This window comes from Triticum urartu, chromosome 4A, assembly GCF_056163025.1.
Source record: "Triticum urartu cultivar PI428250 chromosome 4A, HENAU_Tu73, whole genome shotgun sequence".
Classification (NCBI taxonomy): Eukaryota; Viridiplantae; Streptophyta; class Magnoliopsida; order Poales; family Poaceae; genus Triticum; species Triticum urartu.
Genome location: NC_141876.1, coordinates 163,835,456 through 163,857,679, shown reverse-complemented (window position 1 = coordinate 163,857,679; position 22,224 = coordinate 163,835,456). Strand labels below are relative to the sequence as shown.

At 43.2% G+C, this 22,224-nt stretch overlaps 1 long non-coding RNA gene and 1 pseudogene across 1 annotated transcript; both read right to left on the bottom strand.

The window, feature by feature from the left end:
- Nucleotides 1-17,220: 17,220 nt before the first annotated feature.
- Nucleotides 17,221-19,182, bottom strand: LOC125551307 (uncharacterized). The gene is made up of 2 exons (XR_007302405.2): nucleotides 18,031-19,182; nucleotides 17,221-17,824 (listed from the first exon to the last, which is right to left on the bottom strand). It is a non-coding gene; the product is annotated as an uncharacterized LOC125551307 (long non-coding RNA).
- Nucleotides 19,183-20,624: 1,442 nt separating this feature from the next.
- Nucleotides 20,625-21,723, bottom strand: LOC125554691 (acyl-coenzyme A oxidase 2, peroxisomal pseudogene; annotated as a pseudogene).
- Between the last annotated feature and the right edge of the window lie 501 nt (nucleotides 21,724-22,224).

The window sequence follows — 22,224 nt, the reverse complement described above, 5'->3', positions numbered from 1 at the left end:
TAACGAGGAAAATTTGAGTTTTCTATAACCATTGAACTTCTCCATCTTTTTAGTATGGACTTCCTAGTTTTATTTTTTCTTAATCTTTTATATGAAATTTTGAAGCGCTCTATTTTTAAAAAGTTAAACTTCTTGTTATTTTATTTTTGAAATTCTTGTTTCCATTGTTTAATAAAGAGGGAAATCTGAGTTTTTTATAATCATCGAACTTCTCCATCTTTTTTCTTCAGTATGTGGTACTCGTGAACTTATGAATTTCTGAAACACGAACTTCGCATGCTATTGAATTTCAAGAAAATTTTCTGCACATATTAAAATTTGAGCACAATAGTACAAGACAAACGGTGCATTTTCTGTATCCATTTTTTGACATGGCAACATGGGTGCAGGGGCTCATCGGGGTCGTTGTGCACCAAACCAAAATAGATGTACACGCATCAACAATAGAGATGTTGTTCATTCGTTAAATTGTTTACTATGTTAAGACATAAACACCAACGGGGGAGAAAGAACCAGAGAGGGAGAGTTGGACGCGAGTGCTACGACCGCATATCAACTATTGCTCATTAAGGGGAGCAGCTGCAGCTCTGCTAGGATCACACCAATGGCACGGGCAAGGCATGGTTGTGCCCTCCAGTTTAAACTGTGGTCGGGACGCAAGTGATGTAAAACATACACCGGAAGTGAGATTGCATCCTCATGTTGGAATGCACCCCAAAAAAACAGCACAAAAATCACACCTTCTTTCTGCACAAACCGTTCTGAACTCCACAAAAATCACACACACACACACACACACACACACACACACACACACACCGTTCTGAACTCCGACCTTCTTTCTGCACCTCACGTGACCTTCTCCCCTGCCTGATGGTGACCTTCTTCCTCTCTTTGTTCATGCGGGTAGTGAGCACCAGCGGCATGTAGGTCCCTGGAGACACAAACTTTTTGAACAAAACAGTAAGAAAAAAGCGGTAAAGAACTAAACACATGAACATCAAGCAAGAGGAGCAGCCGACAATTTTTCTTCTTTCTCGAACTGTCTTTTTTTTACTGAGAATTGAAAATGTCAAATGAAGTTGACCTGTACTCCTTCTTTCTGAACCATCCTAACTTCAATTTTCACAGAAAAATGACGCCGGCTCGCCGCCCGGGATCCTCCATCGTTGATGAACTCCAAACCAGGAACCGGGTTACTGTCGTGGACTGCAGCTCGCGATGGGATCGACCTTCCTACCGCTGCGGGGCTGAACTGGGATGGCCTGAAAAGAAATGATCTGCATGGCTGCATGAGCGAACTAGACGAAACAATATTAAACTTTCTCAATGTCTATATACACGTTTGACATGCACACTCATATTCATCTGCTGATGCACACGGAAAAAATGAAAAAAAACTGAATTGCTGGAGCAGATTGAACTGCCTGCCTGCCGCACACAAACATGAATTCCGGCCACCTAAATTACCAAATTTCGCATTTGGAACTTGCTCTTCCCAGAGGAGACATCCAGAAGCTCGTTGGGCTTGGGTCGGGGGTCCATTGAGCTCAACAGAGAAGCTGCAGGAGTCCCCCCTAAGTGAAATGGATGTACGCCGTGTCGCTTGCTATTAGTGCCGCGTCGGCAGTCTGGAAGGAGGACGTGAGGTGGAGGAGGAGGGCAGGGGGGTCTCACCTCTGCTGGCGAGCGAGCGAACAAGGATGGACTACGCGCACAGACGAGGTTGGACAGCGAGACGGTAGCAGTTGGACAGGGAAGGGGCCGCATCTCATTGACAAATTCGATGGCGGCGCCCTACTGCTACTCAACGCCGATGCCCGTGTGACCCGGGCATCTCCCTAGCCTTCTCCCACATAGCCGGTGAGTTCCCCTTCCTCCCGTGGGGGTGGGATGGGGTAGCGGCGGTGGTGGGGAGGCGCCAGACCGGAGATGGTTGGATGGGGTCGTGGCTGTGCTGGGCAGCCGGGCCGGCGACGCGTCAGGTGGAGGTGGTGGGATAGTGCCGCGGAGGTGGTCGGGACCCGGGACGACAGCGTGTCGGGTGGAGAAGGTGGAATGGTGCGGCGGCGCGACCGGGGAGGGAGGCGACGGTGGTGGGGCAATTTGGTGAGGCGTCGGCGGTGGCGGGCCGATCTAGTGAGGGCTGACGGCGGCGCGGGCCAGTGAGGGAGGCGGCGGTGGAGGAGATGCGGGATCGGGAGAGATTAGGGGAGGAGGTGGTGGGTGGATTTTTTTTCCTTGTACCGTCCGAATTAGTTTCTTGCGATCTCAGGAACACACTATCGGGCCCTTATAGGGCCGACCGTGATCCGAATAACTATTCTGATCCTGGGATCAGAATAGTGTTACTATATATATATAGTGATACTATTCATCACCCAGGATGCAGAATAAGTTATTCTTGACCTGAGGTAATCTTATGATCATTTCATAATTAAATTATGTTTGAAATTCAAATAGTTACATTCCTATTGATTCACTAAGTAAAACTTGGCATAAGAAAATAAAAATATAGGTCAAAGACAAGAAAAATTTACAGTCTATGTGTATTTTACACTATGTTTTATGTTTGTAATTTTACATAACATAAAATACCTTTTATGTTGGTTATATATTTTTTTACGGTCTCCTTTTATGTCGGAAATAAGACAAAACTTACAGAACGTAAAATTACGGTGCATTGATGATAAAATAGAGGGAGTGAAGAATAACTATTCTCACCCAGGGTGACGAATAGTCAATCCCTATATATAGTCAAAATTGCTCCTTCCACATGTTGAAAGTTTTCTCTAATTCCCTATGGTTGAAGAGTAATTTAGAAAATCGTAAAATTTCGCAAACCGAACAGCCGAGTTCATATTTTTTATGTCATTTCTAAAGTGCCAATCCAATTGAGGCAAATGATATGGCATTGGAAAACTTATGAAAATGCACTACTTTTTCATGTTGAAAGTTTTTTCTAATTTTGAACGGTTTAAGAGTCATTTAGAAAACGGTACAAGTTCAACCAAGTTCGTATTTTCGAGCTAATTTTTTAACTGTGCGTCCGAATGCAACAAATGATATGGCGTTGGAAAGCTTGGCGAAATGCAAAACTTTTTGGTATATATTGTTTATCCCAATTCCTTGCGGTTTTAATTTAATTTTTAGAATGGCTAAAAACATATTTTCGACGTAATTTCTACAAACTTTATCGGAATGGGGCAAATAATATACTGTTGAAAAGCTACGGAAAATACAAAACTTTTTCATGTTGATTGTTTTCTCTGATTCCTAATTGTTTTCAAGTAATTTAAAAAAGGACGAGATCATTCCTTCTGCCTTTATCGAGAAACATATTCTTCGAAAATGCACCGCGTGAAGACTTGAACTTCTCGGCATATCTACTTGAACTTCACTCTGTTTTTCACGTGCTTTTTTTTTGCTCGCAGCTCTCCATCGACTCATCGAAATTGAGCAAGTGATATACCGATGGAAAGCTGCTGTAAACACACAACTTTCCCGTGTTTATCATTTTTTCATACCCGCGATGGTTTTAAAAGTTTTTCATCTGAAATTCATTCTATGTAGTTGGTCAACTTCCTGCTGTTTTCATGTTGAACTTCTATGACATATTTTTGTTTGCAATTTTCTCATCCATTCGTCAGTATACACAAATGATATTCCTTTCGTACAAACCTCTCACAGTAATTTTTTAACTTTCTCTGACCGAGGACTTGAACTTATAACAACAACAAAATTGGACCTTGCCTTTTAATTCATTTTTCTGATATTAAACACACACACCATATAGTACATGAACTTTTTCCATTTTTATAATTTGAATTTTTATTTTATTTTTCAAATCAAATTGCTCCCAAATAATAACTGAACTTATTTATGGATTGAGAAAAATATTTTAAAACACAAAAACAATTTTTTGGGTGTGTTTTCGAACATGGAAATACAAGGTGAACCTCTCTCGCAAGATTTTTTGAACTTCCACTAATAGAGCACTTGAACTTCTTTTAAGAAACCTTTTAAGCTTTTATTTTTCTATATATTTATCTCACCTGAAATGCATTCCTTGTAGTACTTGAACTTCTCGTTGTTTTCACTATGAACTTCTATCACATTTTTGTGTACATGTTGAATTACACGCAATTTAAGATCGAACATCATTTTTTTGCCATTTTCAAACATGTAATTGGAGGTCGGATGTCCCGCATGGATAAACACATGAACTTCTTGCAACAAACCTTTTAAGCATTTTGTTTTCTATTCTTATATTCTTATCTAAAACGCATTATGTCACGTATTTGAACGTAATTGAATTCCCCGCTGAAACCATCTCTGAATGTAGTTGAACTCCCCGCTATTTTCAACTTGTACTTCTGTCACATATTTTTGTTCAACCTCTCTCACAAGAATTTTTGAACTTTCTTAGGCCTAGCACTTGAACTTCTAGCAACAAAACTTTTGGCCTTTGCCTTTCCATTCATTTTTAATAAAAAATGCACACCGTGTAGTACGTGACCTTCTGGCAGTTATCAACCTGAACTTCTCGTTGTTTTCACTATGAACTTATGTCGCATTTTTTGCCACTTTTGAAACATGCAATTGGAGGTCGGACGTCCCGCAATATAAATTTTGAACCTGCACGAAGGTGCACGTGAACTTCTTGCAACAAATCTGAGTTTTTTATATACTTCGACTTCTCTGTTATTTTAATTTCAACTTCTTAGTCATATTCTTAGAAACGAAATATGTTTTTAAATAAGCATCAAACATTGTTTTTTGTAAATTGATTTTTGTAGTTTTATTTTTCTTAGAAACGATAATAATTTGAGTTTCTCGTATGCATCAAACTACTCCTCTATTTTAATTTGAACTTCATCTTTTTATTCTTTAGTAACAAGGAAAATCTAAGTATTTTAGAAATATCGAACTTCTCTATTTTGTAATTTGGACTTCTTGGTTTATTTCTTTTAGCATCAAAATATCCTAGTTTTGTCATAAATATTGGACCCCCTCCATATTTTTAAAATTTTGATTTATTTGTAAAAACACAGACACAAACGGGAGAGAGAATTATGTGTGCATAAAGTGGGTAGCAATTTTCAATTTTCCCTCGTCGAGCACATGAACTTCTAGCAAGAAATGTTTTTCATTTTTATGAGTTGGTTTTAAAAATGCCAAAATGGCATTGGTTTTTGTTTATGTTTTTTGTACATGTAAGTCTTAGGTTTTAATAAACTCCAAACTTCCATGTTATTTTAATTCGAACCTCGCGTTGGTTTTATTTTCAGTTAGCGGCAAGAATCCAAGTTTTTAGTAAACATTGAACCGCTCCATTTCTTTAATTTGAACTTCTAGGTTTCTTTTAGAAACGGAGAAATCCATTTTCTAATTAAATTTTCTAAACTATTTTTGTTATTTTAATTTGAGCTTCCGGTGTGTAAACTTGTTAATCAAGAGGAACCTTTTGAACTTTCCTGGGCTGTGCACTTGAACTTCTAGCAACAAAATTTTTAGACTTCGCCTTTTTATTCCCTTTTTCTCATACGAAACAAACACCATGCAGTACGTGAACTTCCACCTGTTGTCAATTTGAACTTCTCTTTGTGTCACTTTAGTAACGGAAAAAATCTGAGTTTTCCATAGACATCGAACCGCTCAACTTTTTTTAACTTCTTTGTGTGTTTTTTAGAAATGTGAAAATTGGAGTTTTGTTAGAAACATCGAACTTCTTCGTTATTTCGAATTGAACTTATTGGTCTTATTCTTTAGTAGCCAGAAAAAATTGACTTTTCAAATAAATATAGAGCTGTTGTGCTTTTAGAAATAAAACTTCTTGGTTTTATTACTTAGTAACGAGAAAAACTGAGTTTTTAATATGCATTGAACTACTCCGTTTTTTAAAATTGAACTTCGTGGTTTTAATCTTTAGTATCGGGGAAAATCTAAGATTTTTATAAACATCAAACAACTTCATTTTTTTTAATTAGGACTTTTTTGTGTTATTCATTAGTACGGGGAAAAGTCCTAGTTATGTAATAAACATCAAACCGCTCACTTCTTTCAATTTGAACTTCCAGATATTAAAGAAAAACAAGGCCAAATCCATGTTTACAAACTTTTTAAACTGCTCCTTTTTTAATTTGACCTTCTTGGTTTTGGAATAAACATTTTGAACTTCTATGTTTTTAAAATTGGAACTTCTCCAATTTTTAGTAAAATGTAGAAACACCATTTTTTATAAACTTTTCGAACTGCTCCATTTTTAGTTTTTGAACTTCTTGGTTTATTCTATGGTAACGGGGAAAATCACAAGTTTTTAATAAACATTGAACCACCCTATTATTTAAATTTGAACTTCAAGGTATTTTTTTAGAAATGGTTAAACTTACAAAACAAAATTATGTTTTTGTCCACTTTCTACGAACTTACTATGTTATATCATTTTAAGTTTTTTTGTCTCACGACATTTTTAGACTTTTTTGCCATCGGTGAAATGGCCTAGGTGGTCTGTTTTGTTCAAAGATGAATTTATTCAGTATGTGGTACACGTGAACTTAAGAATTTCTGAAACATGAACTTTGCATTCTTGAAATTCAAGAAAATTACACACAACAATACACATACACTTCGTGTGCTACATGTATTTACACAAATACGAATGCACACATCTGAAAGAGCATAAAGTTTTCACGCAGAGTTCAAAAAATAGAGTGAAATCTTTTCCACGAGAAATGTTGGTCATTTTTGGTAGGCGAACCGTTTTTCAATTGGTTTGCATGTTGAACCATGTCATCGTTAGAAACCAAACTTCTCTTTTTCTTTTCTTCTAATAAAACAGAACAATATAATGGAAATAGAAATTTATTTTGCAATCCTTTTGCACGGGGAACCATCCTCACATCAAAGAATGAACATACTGTTTTGCAATGAAGGTATGCATTTTTTTAAAACACTCACACACACATATACAATACACACTTGACCTTATACAACACAACATCTTGACCTTCGCAAAAACAAATTTTTTAAGCCAAATAAATCGCGCATTAGTACAAGCAGGTGCTAGTGAAGCCGCCAAGCATAGCCGCCGAAAAGTTCATATGCACAATAGCAAATCCCACAGCTTGCTCACACATTGAACCTTCCAAAAATTGAACTTCTCATCCACAATTTTTTTGTGTATCAACGTCCTTTTTGAACACACATAATTTTGGAAACACCTTTAGAACTCGCTTCTCTTCTCTGTTCTTTCTTCAATCTACATGATCAATCACTTAGCAGTATATATGATTAGGTTCAAGGATTTCAAGGATGTAGAGTATACTAAGCAAAATGTTTTTTAGTACACACATGAGACCAGAGGCTTCAGTTAACGAAATGTCGATCTCAGAATTTTATCTAATAAATCAAGGAGCTAAGAAATGAAAAAACAGGGGAAATGCATCTCTGAATGTAATGAAAAATACATCTCTAAACTTTTAATGCCCATTCACTTTGAACTTCAGTACCCGTCAAAACATGTTTTGTGATCCGCCGCTGCAAAATTTGGACGCACACACTTCAATCATCCAAGGCAGGAGGAAGCGGTAGGAGGAGGAAGGTCATGGGAGGCCCAACGGCGTGTGACACTGCTTTAGGAGGTCGCTGGAAACCCCGGCTGCACCGGTCGGTCGACCACGGCGATGCTCGGGCGTGAGGAGAGGCGTTGGGCGACCAGATGACGGCGCACCAGTGGCCTAGGTGGTCGGGCAGAATGGTGGGCGGCGCGCCGCACATGAGGAGCCAAGGGAGATCGTTGGAGGAAGAGAAGGAGTTGACTGCGCCGGTTAGGGGTGGGGGTGGCGGGGATCGGTCGGGGAGGTGGGTGGAGCAGGAGGTGTGGAGGAGTTTCTCCCTTGGTTTTTTTCTCGGGAAGTTCATGTCGCGCCCTTATAGGGGCCATCGTGATCCAAATAACTATTCTGATCCTGGGATCAGAATAGTGTTGCTCTCTCTCTCTCCCTATATTAATTCGAAAAATTATTTGATCATAATGCGTTTTTTGACCCGTGGCAACGTATGGGCATTCAACTAGTATTGTTTGATCATAGTGCGTTTTTTGACCCGTGGCAACGTACGGGGTCAAAAAACACATTATGATCAAATAATTTTTCGAATTAAAAAATGCGTGTCGGATATGATAGGACTGGTTTCAATTCCTGGACAAATTGATTCTCTCCCTCTTATTTCTTCCTGGGCAGTTGTCGTATGTCTTTAAAAACTCCCCCTTGCATCATTTTACTCTCCTCGCCCTTCCTTTCCGTTCACCTTTTTCCACAGTGCCGTGTGGGCAAGCCCTATTCAAAATCTTGTATTTTCATTTGTTATGTCATCGATTCAAAATATTATTTGACCTCCTTTTTGAATGGAAACTTACGAAGTACCTCTCACAACTAACTGAAAAGAAACGTGAACTTCGATTAGTATTGAAACAAAGAAGAAAATCGTATTTTCTCAAAACAATAGACCCTCTCAAACAACATATAATACTCCCAAACCCAAAATTAATTAGACCTACAAGAGATGTATGCTTAATGTAAAACAAATGACTTTTAGGTCACTCTCATAAAAGGTTATTTCTGCATCGATCAAATGACTGGGAGGAGCATCTTCAGTTCAAGGAGTTCTCTCTGAAGGCGTAGGTTGCGTTAAAGGTTGTCCTCTTCCTTCTCAAGAGGAACTCCTGACCAAGGTTTTGACTTTCGGTTTGTGAAATTTTTCACCTCAGACCGAGATGGCCGAATTTCGGCCATTTTCAAAAATTTTGTCCGAATTTTGACCAAAATCTGACCCAAATTTGGCTTAAATTTGACCAAATTTTGACCAAAATGCATTTTTTTCGCCGGGAGGTATTTTTCGCCCGAGGCCAAGATGGCCGAAATCCTTTTTCTCGGCCAAAATTCAAAACACAGCTCCTGACCTCCTTGAGAATATAAAGAAGCTTAACAAACCAAGCTTTATGTGCACCCTATCTTGACCATGGACAAATACAAACTTTTGCAAAAAAATATACAAACTGAAAATTCAAAGCCAGGATGTTAGTGATAGTTAGTTCAAACTCGTACAACCCAAAAAGCAATAGTTAGTTTAAGCTCTTACAACCTAAAAAGAATATGGTTTGATCGCCTCCAAGTTTCAACATTACCTTGAGCTTTAGACATGCTTTCTGATTTTGTAGAGTTACAGATAAAAGGTCCAAGCGTGACTGAAAATTGAGAGTGATGTGATGAGTTAGGACTGACAGGAACATTCAGTAGGACAACCAACACAAAAACTACGACGACATACTACCATCACATGAAATATGTAAATGTGTGTGCATTATTTAGGTTATCAACATCCATCTCTCATGCTCTTCGATTTCTTTTCTCCTACCCAAGCATCTCACTGCCAATCTATCAAAGAATAGCAGCTTCCCACATAGATGGGGCCTCGGTCAGCGACGCGGCGGGAGCATAAATCAGCCTTCAGGAAGTACTCACCAAACTTGATATCGACCGGTGACCACCTTGATTGATGACAGTAGCCCGTGAGAAAACGTCACACTCCGGCTCACTGCAGAAGTAATTCTGCACACATGAAGACTTAGAAAAAAAGAATGAACGTCTTAAAAAAAATTAAAAGCTACACATATAAAAGTGTAAAAAGGCATAAGTGGGACAAAATTATGGAATAGCTCTGATGAATGCACATAAGACTATGCGGCACTTTGATTATCAGAGAAGATTAAATGCTCGTAAATCGTAATGTACCCTTCACGATCATAATCAAATCCTAAGAAAAATAAAAATTGTTATCACCACAAGCCACATACAAGATGTCTAGAAAGCAAATAGCAATGGTCATTTTAACAGGAATCAAAATATGACACATTATTCAGAAAAGAATTATAAGTTCAACATGCAGGCAACATGATACTAATTTATACACGCACAGTTGTCATGCGTACAGCAGGCGCCATTTGAAAACAGAGTACTCCCCCAGTCCCAAAATAAGTATCTTTGATTTAGGACAGGTAGTACAGCTTTATAGTATAAACTGTACTAAACCAAATAAATTTATTTTGGGACGGATGGAGTAATCATTATCGGTATACATAGACAGTTCTTGGACAAACCAAAACATACATGCAGCTGCAATCATGCATCAAAACTGCCCATACAAAATACATCTTTTGAATGTTGAAATTTTACGGTTTGGTAGTCATCTGCAATCATGCATCCATTCTCAGAATCATATCATGATTGAAAATCTTCCAATTTGGTAGTCTGCAAATTAATATAACGAGCAACAATTTGAGAGTTGGGAGACATTACTAATATGATTCACTTTTTACAGTGTAGTTTCACCATGATAAAAAAATTCCCAATTTCGTAGTCTGCACATCAACATGACGAGCAACAATTTTCCACTTTTTACAAAGCAGTTCATGTAGAAGATGGCAGAGAGGATGTGGGTTTGACACTACTGATCATCTGCAGATTTTGAATGATACCTTTTAGGTCCTGTGATTAAAAAAATATGTTGAACTATTGGCAGAGATTCAAAATCAATCAAGGATTAGTTAATCAGCACCGTGATTCTACAACAAAGTGATCAAATTTTGAGTACCTCCCAATAAGTGTTTGCTTCATCCCCGCAAAAATCCAAGCAGAAAATATATCATAATATGAACAATGGAAATTGAATCAGTAATCAGTGCACACAATCTATTATTGGTCAGTGCTTTTTTGAAATATACGGATTGCCTAATATGCCAACCGAACCTCACAAATGCGAATCCCATGGTAGAAAATCTCTGTCCACACATGAGGTCTGATGGGATCCCACGTGATAACTAACAAGAACGGAATGGTCCGAGCAGAAAATTATGGGATTAAGGTAGTAGAATAGAAGACCAAACATGAGGCTGTAGCCTGTAGCGGTCGGAGACTCCTCGCACACCTGCGTTGCCACGCTACCCGTCGCTGATCAACGGCGGGTCAGCCATGCCAGTGCCTGCCTCGGCAAAGGCAAGAAGAGACCGACAGGAGAGCGTGGCAGCATGGAGAAGCCCTTGTGGAGGATTGGCTTCGCACCACCAGTCGCCACCGCCTCCCTCGACAAGGTTTAACAGCGCACCTAAAAACTTAAAAAGAAAGATATTAAACTTGGGACTTTTTTTCCTCAACGGTTCAGTTAGATGTATTAGTTCATGGAGATTTAATGGGAAAAGAAAAGAATTGAAGAAAAGAAAGAAGCATTTCCATCACCACATAGAGTTTCAAATGAACCATTAGTCCAACATGACGACTGATCAATGTTTGACATCTTACCTTTTCATCTACTTGTATGTAATCTTGTGTGCACTTATAGTTAGGACATGGTATGCAAAAGACAGTGGTGGAGCAAACAAACATAGTATTACAGTACACTAACGGAGTATTCAAATCAACCATACTACCAGTTCATGAATGATGACCTTGCTTAACTTCTGACAGAGAGCGACATGCTTCAGGATAATCTGAACTAACTTTGTAACATTATCTATCAACATAATCACATACATAGAGGACCAGATGAGCTGCTTCTCAGTTTGCATGAATAATGTTGATCACATGTCATTTATAGGACAAAGATATTTGGGTAATGCCACCATTTTGCATATAACAAATTAACAATACATGTTCTTGTTACGTAATTTGAGGCATCGAATGTTTTAGGACAAACATATACCCGAAAGGAAACATGATATTGCTCTGTAGTTAAGTCCGACAAGCAATTATTTAGGATCACGTGACTAAAGCGGAGAAAAGACCATGCTCTTACATGTTGAAGCAGCCCTGGCACTTGCATCATGCAGAGAAGGAACACAAAGACAACACATAATCTGGGGCTGGGAGAAAACTCAGTTGAACAAAAAGACATGTTTCACCCACATCCTATGTGGTCTGATGCGCACGTACCATGAGGAATGAGTTGAGCTTCTCTGGACCCGCCGACGACATGAGGAGGTCGATGTCGTTCTGCCACACCTGCTCCGATTCCCAACTAAAAATAGACAAATTAAATTACACGGCAAACAACAGCGAAGCTTAGAATCATGGGCAACCGGCTACACGGCAAACCCCTTCAGCTCCCCTCTTACTATGCCCACAGCAGATTCGAACGCGGGGAGCACGCAGCCCGCTGGCATGAGGCTCGCGGTGCGGGGGCTGACGGAGACTACTGGAGACCAACAATGGGGGCCGATGTGGTGGAGCTAGCGTTACCTCGGCCGTCGCTTGTTGTTGCCGTCAACGCGCCGCTCCTGGTCACCACGCCCTTCCTGCGTCGCCATCGCTTGTCGTTGCCGTCGTCGCGCCCTCCCCGCGTCGCCCTCCTCATGGACTTCGTGAGATGTCAAGGGCGCGGATCCACCACTCCAACCTAGCTTGTCTGCAGTGCGCTGCCCCTCGAGGTCGCTGTAGGTGGGAGGAGGTCGGCAGTGGTGATTCCTCTCTGGAGAGAATAGGGAATCGAGAGCGAGGGATTTGGGGGAAGGGAGTGGGAGGTGGGATACGGGGACGTGGGGACGTGCGTTGTTTTACTTTTTTACTTTTTTCTTTTTCTAGTTAGTGGGGGGGTGGGGGGGAAGGCAGTCCAATTTTTCAGGAATCGTAGGAGGGTGGGGTGGAGGGGAGCGAGGCGATCGTGAAGGTCGAACCATCACGATGTTCGATTCTCCTTTAATATATACAGCCGGTCTATTCTAACAATATTAGCAGAATAACTATTCTGACAACACTTCCGCACTGCACGCTCAACGCAAGTGCACGTCATTGTTTGAACCAAGTGTGCTGCAGTACTCACGCGAGTGAACTTCCCGTCGCAAAAAAACTGCACACCGTGTTTTTCCGGTACTGTTTTCGCTCTATTTTTTTAACCGTTTATCGGAACGAGGCGTATAATGTACCGTTGGAAAGCTATGGATTAGGCGCAACTTCTCCATGTTGAACACTTTTCGAGATTCCACACGGTTTAAGAGCAGTTTTGAAAATGGTGCGTCCCATTATGAGTGGCAGCGAGCGTTTTTTTCATGATTTCTTCTAAACCGCTCGTCGGAATGAAGCAAATGATACACTGTTGGAAAGATATCATCGAGGCGCATATTTTTCATATCTATTATTTTCTCTAATTTGTTACGGTTTAAGAGCAGTTTCAAATTTACTAAATCGCGGAATTCTGCTTTTCAATTTTTTTGAAATTTTCGGTATTGTTTTCGCTCCAATTTATAACCATTTGTCGAAACGAGATGTATGATACGCCGTTGGAAAGCTACGGACAAGGTGCAACTTTAATATGTTGAAATGTTTTTGAGATTACTTACGGTATTTAGTTAATTTTCGAAATTGTGCGGCGGACGACGTGTGGCAGCGGCGGTTTTTCGCTAAATTTTTTCGAACCGCTGGTCAAAATGATTCAAATCATACGCCGTAGGAAATATATTGACGAGACACAACTTTTTCATGTAAAACACTCTCTCTAATTCCTTACGGTTTAAGAGCAGTTTTGATTTTACCGAAAAGCGGACACTATTTTTCGCGAGACCAAAATCGCCGTGTGTACTTCGTCGGACAGAAGAACGCACTGCTTCAAACGGAAAACAGCATTGCAGCAGACAGTCAAGTGAACTTCATGATTTCTTTTTGTCGAACATAAACTTTCTCGCACAAGTTTTTGTTGTCTTTTTTTCAACTTTTTTTTGAACAAGAGTGGACCACAACACTTTTGAAAGTGAACCGTAACACCACCCAAAGTGAACCTCATGAGTTCTTGTTGTCTTTTTTTCATACTTATTAATTTTTTACGCGCGTTGCCAAGCGAGTGGACCTTTCATCGGACAGAAGAACGCACTGCTTTAAACGAAAAACCGCACTGCAGCAGGCAATCAAGTGAACTTCATGGTTTCTTTTGTCGGGCGTAGATTTACTCTATTTTTTGCAACACCCAAATTGACGACTGAACGTCATCCGACTGAAAACCGCACTGCATCGAACGAAAACCGCATTGCATCAGATAGTCAAGTGAACTCCAAGATTTCTTTTGTCGGGCATAGATTTTCTTAGACAAGTTTTTGTTGTCTTTTTTCAACGTTTTTTATGAACAAGAGTGGAACGCACAAACGGGGCAAGTGCCCCGCGACATATATTTAAGTGAACCACATTATTTTTTTGTTGTTTTGCTAAAAAATTGCATTTTTCAATGTTGTGCGCAAGTGAACAGCATCACTTTCAAAAGTGAACCACATCCGAGGACCGAATGCACTGCAGGTGTTGATTTTAGTCGAGTGAATTTTGAAACACACGAAATAAATTACACTTCCTACAAAGGGGTAATGAGCTAGTACACACAAAGTGAACCCCATCGAAAAATGAATAAGTGAACCAAAACGGGCGCATTGCACGCACACACGCTCTCAAATGCAAACATGTCCTCTGCTCGCACACGCATGCTAAACTGCAACCACTCATGAGATGAAGTGCACTGCATGCGGAAGAGTGGTGTTGACCCCGACTTTTTTTCGCTCGTTTGACCCGTGGAAGAACTAGCACCTAACCACACTGCAACATCTTTTGCCTCCAAATTGTGGAAAACAAAAATTAAAGGAGTTATACACTGGAAGATGACATGGGGCGTGAACACTCCGGCCACGCTGGCGCACTGCACGCACGTGCCTGCTGCACTGCAACCGGGCACGCCACAAACTTCAGAAGGGCGACGAAGCGAGCTACAAACAATTTTGCCCCTGTAAAAAAACAATTCTACAAAAGAAAACGACGACACTCGTCCATGATGTGTGGCGGAAAGAACTGCACATGGGCTTGGGGTGGAGGCCCTCCTTTTCTTGCGTGGAGGAGATCGTCGGTTAGCCGAACAGCCAGGAACCGGCGACGAGTATGAAACGCCTCGATCTGGTGGGAAGCCAACGAGCAGAGGAATCATTGGGAGCTCCCCGTCTACCGATCCGGAGAACAGAAGGTGAAGTACGCCTGCGGGAGCTTGGCCGGGGGCAACACTCGGTGGTGGCCGCGGCGGCTCGCGCCGGGAGCGGCCCGGCTTGATCCGGACAGGGCGGAGCGGGATCCGGCCATGGGAGTCATGAAGCACCGGATCTCACTGAATCCGATACAGAGGGCGCGCAGGGTTAGTTGGTCGGGTGGGCTGGTGAGTTGCCGGAACAGGCTCCGTGGAAGGTGGTGGGGCGCGGTCTGATCCCGTCCCCACCGGCAGCCGTGTGGGGCAACGCGCCCGGATCTGCGCTGGCAGTCGCACGGGTGTGCCTGGTGTGGAGGCAGGCGAGGCGCCTAGAGAGGTGGTGGCGGGCGGGGCGCATGGAGAATGGCGGCGGGCGGAGGTGGGGTAGGGAGAGGGAGGCACGAGCCCCTGGCGGCGCTAGCAGAGGAAGGTCGAGGGATGGTGGGAGGAGGCAGCTGAGGAGGAAGAAGGTGGAGGGAGGGGGTTGGGCACGAAGAGAAGGTGGGAGAGAGGGTGGGTGGTTTCGTTGCGGGAGAGTGCTGTTTTTTGGAAGAGGGAGGTAGGTGTTATCCGAATAAGAAACACAGCTGGTCTATTATGCTAATATTAGCAGAATAATTGTTCTGATAACACTTCCGCACTGCACGCTTAACGCAAGTGCATGTCATTGTTTTAATCAAGTGTGCTGCAGTACTCACGCGAGTGAACTTTCCGTCGCAAAAAAACTGCACGCTGTGTTTTATCGATACTTTTTTCGCTCCAGTTTTTTAACCATTTATCGGAATGAGGCATATACTATACCATTCAAATGCTATGGATTAGGCGCTACTTCGCCATGTTGAACACTTTTTGAGATTCCTCATGGTACAAGAGCAGTTTTGAAAATGATGCGGCCCACAACGGGTGGCAGCGAGCGTTTTTTCGTATTTTTTTTCTAAACCGCTCGTCGAAATGAAGCAAATGATACACCGTTGGAAAGATATCGTCGAGGCGCATCCTTTTCATATCTATTATTTTCTCTAATTCTTTACGGTTTAAGAACAGTTTCAAATTTACTAAGTCGCAGAATTCTGTTTTCAAATTTTCAATACTGTTTTTGCTTCAGTTTTTTAACCGTTTGTCGAAACAAGGCGTGTAATATACCTTTGAAAAGATATGGATGAGGCGCAACTTTCATATGTTGAAATATTTTTCAGATTCCTTACGGTTTTAAGTTAATTTTGAAAATCGTACGGTTGACGACGAGTGGCAGCAGCCATTTTTCATGAAATTTTTACAAACCTCTAGTCGGAATGATTTAAATACGCTGTTCATATGTTGAAATATTTTTCAAATTCCTTACGGTTTTAAGTTAATTTTGAAAATCGTGCGGTTGACGACGAGTGGCAGCGGCCGTTTTTCATGAAATTTTTACAACCCGCTAGTCGGAATGATTCAAACCATACGCCGTTGGAAAGATATCGACAAGGCGCAACTTTTTCATGTAGAACACTCTCTCTAATTCTCTCTAATTCTTTACGGTTTAAGAGGAATTTCAAATTTACCGACATGCGGATACTCTGTTTTTCGCAACACTCAAATCGACGTGCGTAGGACGAGGCGCAACTTTTATATGTTGAAATAGTTTTCGGATTCCTTACAGTTTTAAGTTAATTTTGAAAATCGTGCGGTTGACGAAGAGTGGCAGCAGCCGTTTTTCATGAATTTTTTACAAACCGCTAGTCGAAATGATTCAAACGATACGCCGTTGGAAAGATATCGACGAGGCGCAACTTTTTCATGTGGAACACTCTCTCTAATTCTTTACGGTTTAAGAAGAATTTCAAATTTACCGAAATGGGGATACTTTGTTTTTCGCAACACCCAAATCGACGTGCGTACTTCATCGGACTGAAAAGCGCACTGCATCGGATGAAAAACCGCACTGCATCCGACGGATAAGAGAACTGCATGGTTTTTTGGGACTTAAATTTTTGAAAACAAGGAAGAAAACCCCATTGCTTTTAGACTGAAAACCGTACTGCATCATACGGACTAGCGGACTGCATGGTTTCTTTTTTGTGGGACGTAAATTTGTAAAAACAAGAAAGAAAACCGCACTGCTTTTAAACTGAAAACCGCACTGCATCAAACGGGCAAATGAACTTCATGATTTATTTTCTTTTATACATATTTCGATAATGAACTTTGAAAAATGTACTTCTTCGGTTCATTGAGCGCACTGCTTTCACAAAAAAAGATTTTACAAACTGAGTAATCCACACAAATAGTTTTTTTTTCTGTCTCCACACTACAATCACACACAAACTACAACCCTGCTGCACTTTTTATAAAATGCACTGAACCACACACATTAACATAGCGAGAATGCAAATGCTTTTAGCCGCTGAACCACACGTGCTCGCTGGACGTACTGCACGCACACGTTGCTTCAACTGCACGAAGGCGTTACCAATGCACTGTACCAGCAAGCGAGCTGCAAAGCAAACTTCAGTGAGCTGCAAAAAAAACTTCAGTGAGCTGCAGAGAGGGGCCCCTCGCCTTGGGCAACCGGAGCCATCGCCATCCTGGACCCATCATCCGTCCACTCCGGCGCCATTGAGGAGCCCACGGCCTGATCACGGCAAGGAGCTCGAACGGAGTAGGAGGGGGTTGATTGGCGACAAACTGCTCACCGCACTTCTTACATCGGCACCGCCACCGGACTACACGAACGCGTGCACCGCACTGCACGACACATGCCGGAGACTGCGAGGGCTCACCCTCAACGAACTGCATCAACGCACTGGAAAATGTACAAAATGAAAGCTTCTGAACTGTACTGCACTACTCATCAGTTTTTCTGAAAACACTATAAATTATTCTGAACACCAAAAATTTTGGGACGGGATGCGCACGGAGTCGCACTTCCGTACTGCACGCAGTTGGTGGCTGGGACCTCGCCAGAATACGAGGAAAGGGGGTCGGCAGAGAGGTTGGGGAGAAGGTCACCTGAATGAGAAGGAGGCGACGGGGGTCAGATTTGCGGTGGAGGAAGGAGTCCAGCTGCACGCGCGCAGGTGGGGATCCGGCCGCCAGCGCGTGGTGATAGAGCTTGTCGTATCCGATGCGGGGGAGATGAGGAGGTGGGTTGACTCGTCGGAACTGCACGCCGTCACGCCATCATGTGCGTGCGAACTGCATCGACGACCACAACTACCTGCAACGATATTTTATCTGCACTGCTCGCCGTCAGTAGGAAGACAACATGGGTGCTAGCAGGGACAAACCGCATGGGTGTGCGTGACCGAACTGCAAGAATCAAGTGAGGGAGGTGAGGAGCGGCGGTGCTCTCGCTGCTCTCCTAGCTGCCGTGCTGCTCACTCCCCAGGTGCTGCAGGTGGGGAAGGCTAGCGGCTTAGAGCCTCCGCCTCCTCTGTGTCCCTAGGTGCGGTGCAGGTAGATCTCCATCCGGGAGAGGCGGCACCCGAGGGACGCAGAAGTGGTGCGGGCCGGAGCCAGCAACCCGCCATGCGGCCCGCGAGGAAGTAGATGACCGGGGAGGTGCCGGTGTGGCGCGGTGGACTGGGCGGCGGCCAAGATCCGAAGGTCTGTGACGGCGGCGCGTGTGCCGGGGGACGACGGCTGGACGGAGGTGGTGCGGGCCAGCGCGGGGGAGGTAGGTCGCGAGGCGGGTCGGGGGAGGCCCGGATCCCGTGGCCGGCTCACCGGAGGATGCCGGGGTGGTAGGCTCCCGGCGACACATCCGGGCTAGTAACTGCTTCTATCGTGCATCCGGGCGACGGATCTGGGGCGTGGGTGCGGGGAGCTGGCTGGGGGGAAGAATGGTGGTGGAGGCGGAGGGGATCGAGGGGATAGGGGAGGAAGAGATGTGGAGGTAAGTGCGTGCATGGGTTGGTGGGCTGAGGTTAGGAGGTGTTATCAGAATAGACGGTTTTTGTTATTAGATTAAGACTCTTAAGGGTGTTATTATAATAAAACTGGTTTGAATAAATATGGAAAATTGTCGGCTTTCGAATCCAGTTATTGATGCTTCATGTTGAAGCCGGCTTGATAACCATTGGTATTATAACAAAGGCATATAGGCGTTAGTTATTGACTAAACAAATTTTATAACTGCAAATGGTTAATCTGGCCAATAGACCGGCTCCTGCAAATGCATGTATATATGATGCATTGTATGATGATGCAAATGTATAATGATGTATGTGTATGATAACAGAGTTTAAAACGTTGGCTTTCGAGGCTCGGCATAAGACTGGCTTTCGAGGCGCGAGTCTTGGTTTTGCTTCCTGTGGAAGCAGGCCTTGTAGCCTCTTTTGGTTTATCCTCACTTTTTGTAAGCCGACTCTCACGTGACTTAAACCGGTATTTTAACCTTGACAAGTTTAGGGTCAATTTTCATTGACTTATCAAGAGTACACCGGGTCACCTCTTCAGAGTAGCATCAAGCTAACATGCAGGTTTAACCAACTTTCATAATGACATATGCTGTGTCAAGAGGGATGTTAATAGCTAAACTCAATGAGTTGGAAGCCCCCTAGTGACCATATGATCATTGGAAAGCTCAACATAGGATATACAGGAGACACTGCTACTACTACAAAACATCTGGGTCCAGACAAGCCGGCTTTATTCCATTGATCATAATATATACAGGAGACAATGCTACTACTATAGGTGTGTTAAGGTTTTTGAGCCGTAGGCATTTTAAGTTTGCCGAATGTAGGCATTTTTGAGGTTGCCGAACCATAAAATCACATGAAGATGAACATGGAGCTACCTCTGAGGTTAACTCAAAAGTGCCAGTCTATTTTATTTGAAGAATAAAATCATGAAAAACATGAAAATGACTTAGCTGTTTTTATGCCTCAACGTTGACAATGTGATGTGAACCCGCGGAAGGTTGAGGTCGACCGCGGCGGGTTATAGATGGCCCCCCATGAGTCGCTTGGAAGTAACCCAGCCGATGATTCGACCCGGTGGCTTGTTAAAGTTGACCAAACCGTAGTGGCGGCGACTTGTGCGCATGCCCATTGAGCCATCCGGTGTAGGTGGAGGCTGATAATATGTTATTTTTTGCTCCAGAGTTGTTGGAGTAGACCGGGACATAGGGGTGGCGGCCTGCGCGCGCCCACTGAGCAATTCGTGTGGACGGGTGCGACTCCGGTTTGTTGATATAGACGCGGGGGTCGGCCACGATGTTCGAAGTTGGCGCGGACGCGTGAGTCAGCTGCGGCTTTGTATGCCGGCGTGAATGAGACAGTCGACCGCAATGTTGTAAGACTGCATGGATGGAAGAGTCGACCGCGACATTGTAAGCTGGCGTGGACGCTCGAGTCGCACACGGCGTTGTAAACCGGTGCGGACGTGTGACTCCGACGTGGTGTGTTGGTGAAGACCAGACCATAGGGGCGGCGGCTTGCGCGCATCTGTTGGGTAGCTCGGGCGAGCGGGCGCGACACTGGTACGGTCTCCGGGTTTCGTTGTAGACTAGACCGTGGGGGGCGGCGGCTTACGCACTTGTCCATCCGCGTGGCACGAACAGATGCTGGTCGCAAGATGGTGCTGTGGGCGCTCCGTACCTATGATATGATGTCATTTTTATAGTGAACACTTGCCCTCTTCACTGCTTCTATAAACCTTGCAAAAATGTCAGACTCAATTTGTGACTCCGCGAGCGTGAGCAGATGGTTTAAACATCCGTTCCATGCGCCAAAACCTGAGTGTCTTCACGTGCTTCTGGAGTCAAGCAACAACACTATGAAGTAGTCTAGATGTTCGGTATCTGAATGTATCCAACTGAAATTTAGGATCCCTGAGATGATCTTCCCCTTCCCACTAAGCAGTAACATGATTAGGCTGAGACAAGTAGGTGCCCATGGAGTCTCTCAAGTAGTTCCAGGTGACTGAGAGTGTTCCTCCCTTGAATTTTTGTTGATATTGCTTCAGGAGATCTCCAGCAACCTGCTGCAGCGAACTATGTTGTCTCCTTCAAATGTTTGAAATATATCATGATCATTCCACAGACCACCAAAATGATTTACAGCAGGATACCCATGGACACCACACGATTCTCGGCATATGCTGATAGATTTTGCTGTGTATGAAGTTATGTAGGATTTCAACCCAGATGAAAGTACATGGACATCATCCGTAACATCCTCGTCATTGGTTTTCTTCATTTCCGAGTACATATCTACCAAATACGCTCTGGAAAAATGAAATGCATACGCTGATGCCAACATAGGCATTAGTTTATGCTGGTGCGATTGGTAATCCATCACACTGATTTCAGACTCCTTAGGTGGACCAAACTGTTGACGCAGTAAAGCATATCTAACAGCAATGGTCACTGCAACTTTGAGTACTCCCACAAAACTATATGCAAGGACAACTCCCCCCAACAAGCTCACCGAGGGTTGCTGCAAATCTTCTGTTAATCGTGGGGAGACTGCTTATGTATTTTCCATCTCGCGCCACATCACCGAATCGGTTCAGAAGGTTGTCACGAGGTATCCTAACTGAACAGAATCTCAGGGCACCACTATCTACAACATTTAGGCCTATCTTGTACCCACAATCATTGATCTCAATTCCAGGGAGAACAGCCTGAGTTTCAAGGTCCGTGAAAGGTCCCGAAGAATAACGCTGGGAGAAGGCCTGGGTCGGCGAGCGCGTCATGCGCCACCGTGATACGTCTCCAATGTATCTACTTTTCCTAACACTTTCCCTCTTGTTTTGGACTCTAATTTGCATGATTGAATGAAACTAACCCCGGATTGACGCTGTTTTCAGCAGAACTACCATGGTGTTGTTTTTGTGCAGAAATAAAAGTTCTCGGAATGGAACGAAACTTTGCACAGAATTTTTATATAATATATAAGAATTTCTGGAGCCAAGACCTATCGAAGGGGGGCACTTGGGTGGGCACAACCCACCAGGGCACACCCCCCTCACCAGGCGCGCCCAAGTGGGTTGTCCCCACCTGGTGGCCCCGCAGACCCTGAAACCGACTCTATAAAATCCTATTTTTCCAAAAAGAATCAGGGAGAAAGAATTATCGCGATCCACGAGACGGAGCCGCTGTCACCTCCTGTTCTTCATCGGGAGGCCAGATCTAGAGTCCGTTTGGGGCTCCAGAGAGGGGGATCTTCGTTCTTCATCATCACCAACCCTTCTCCA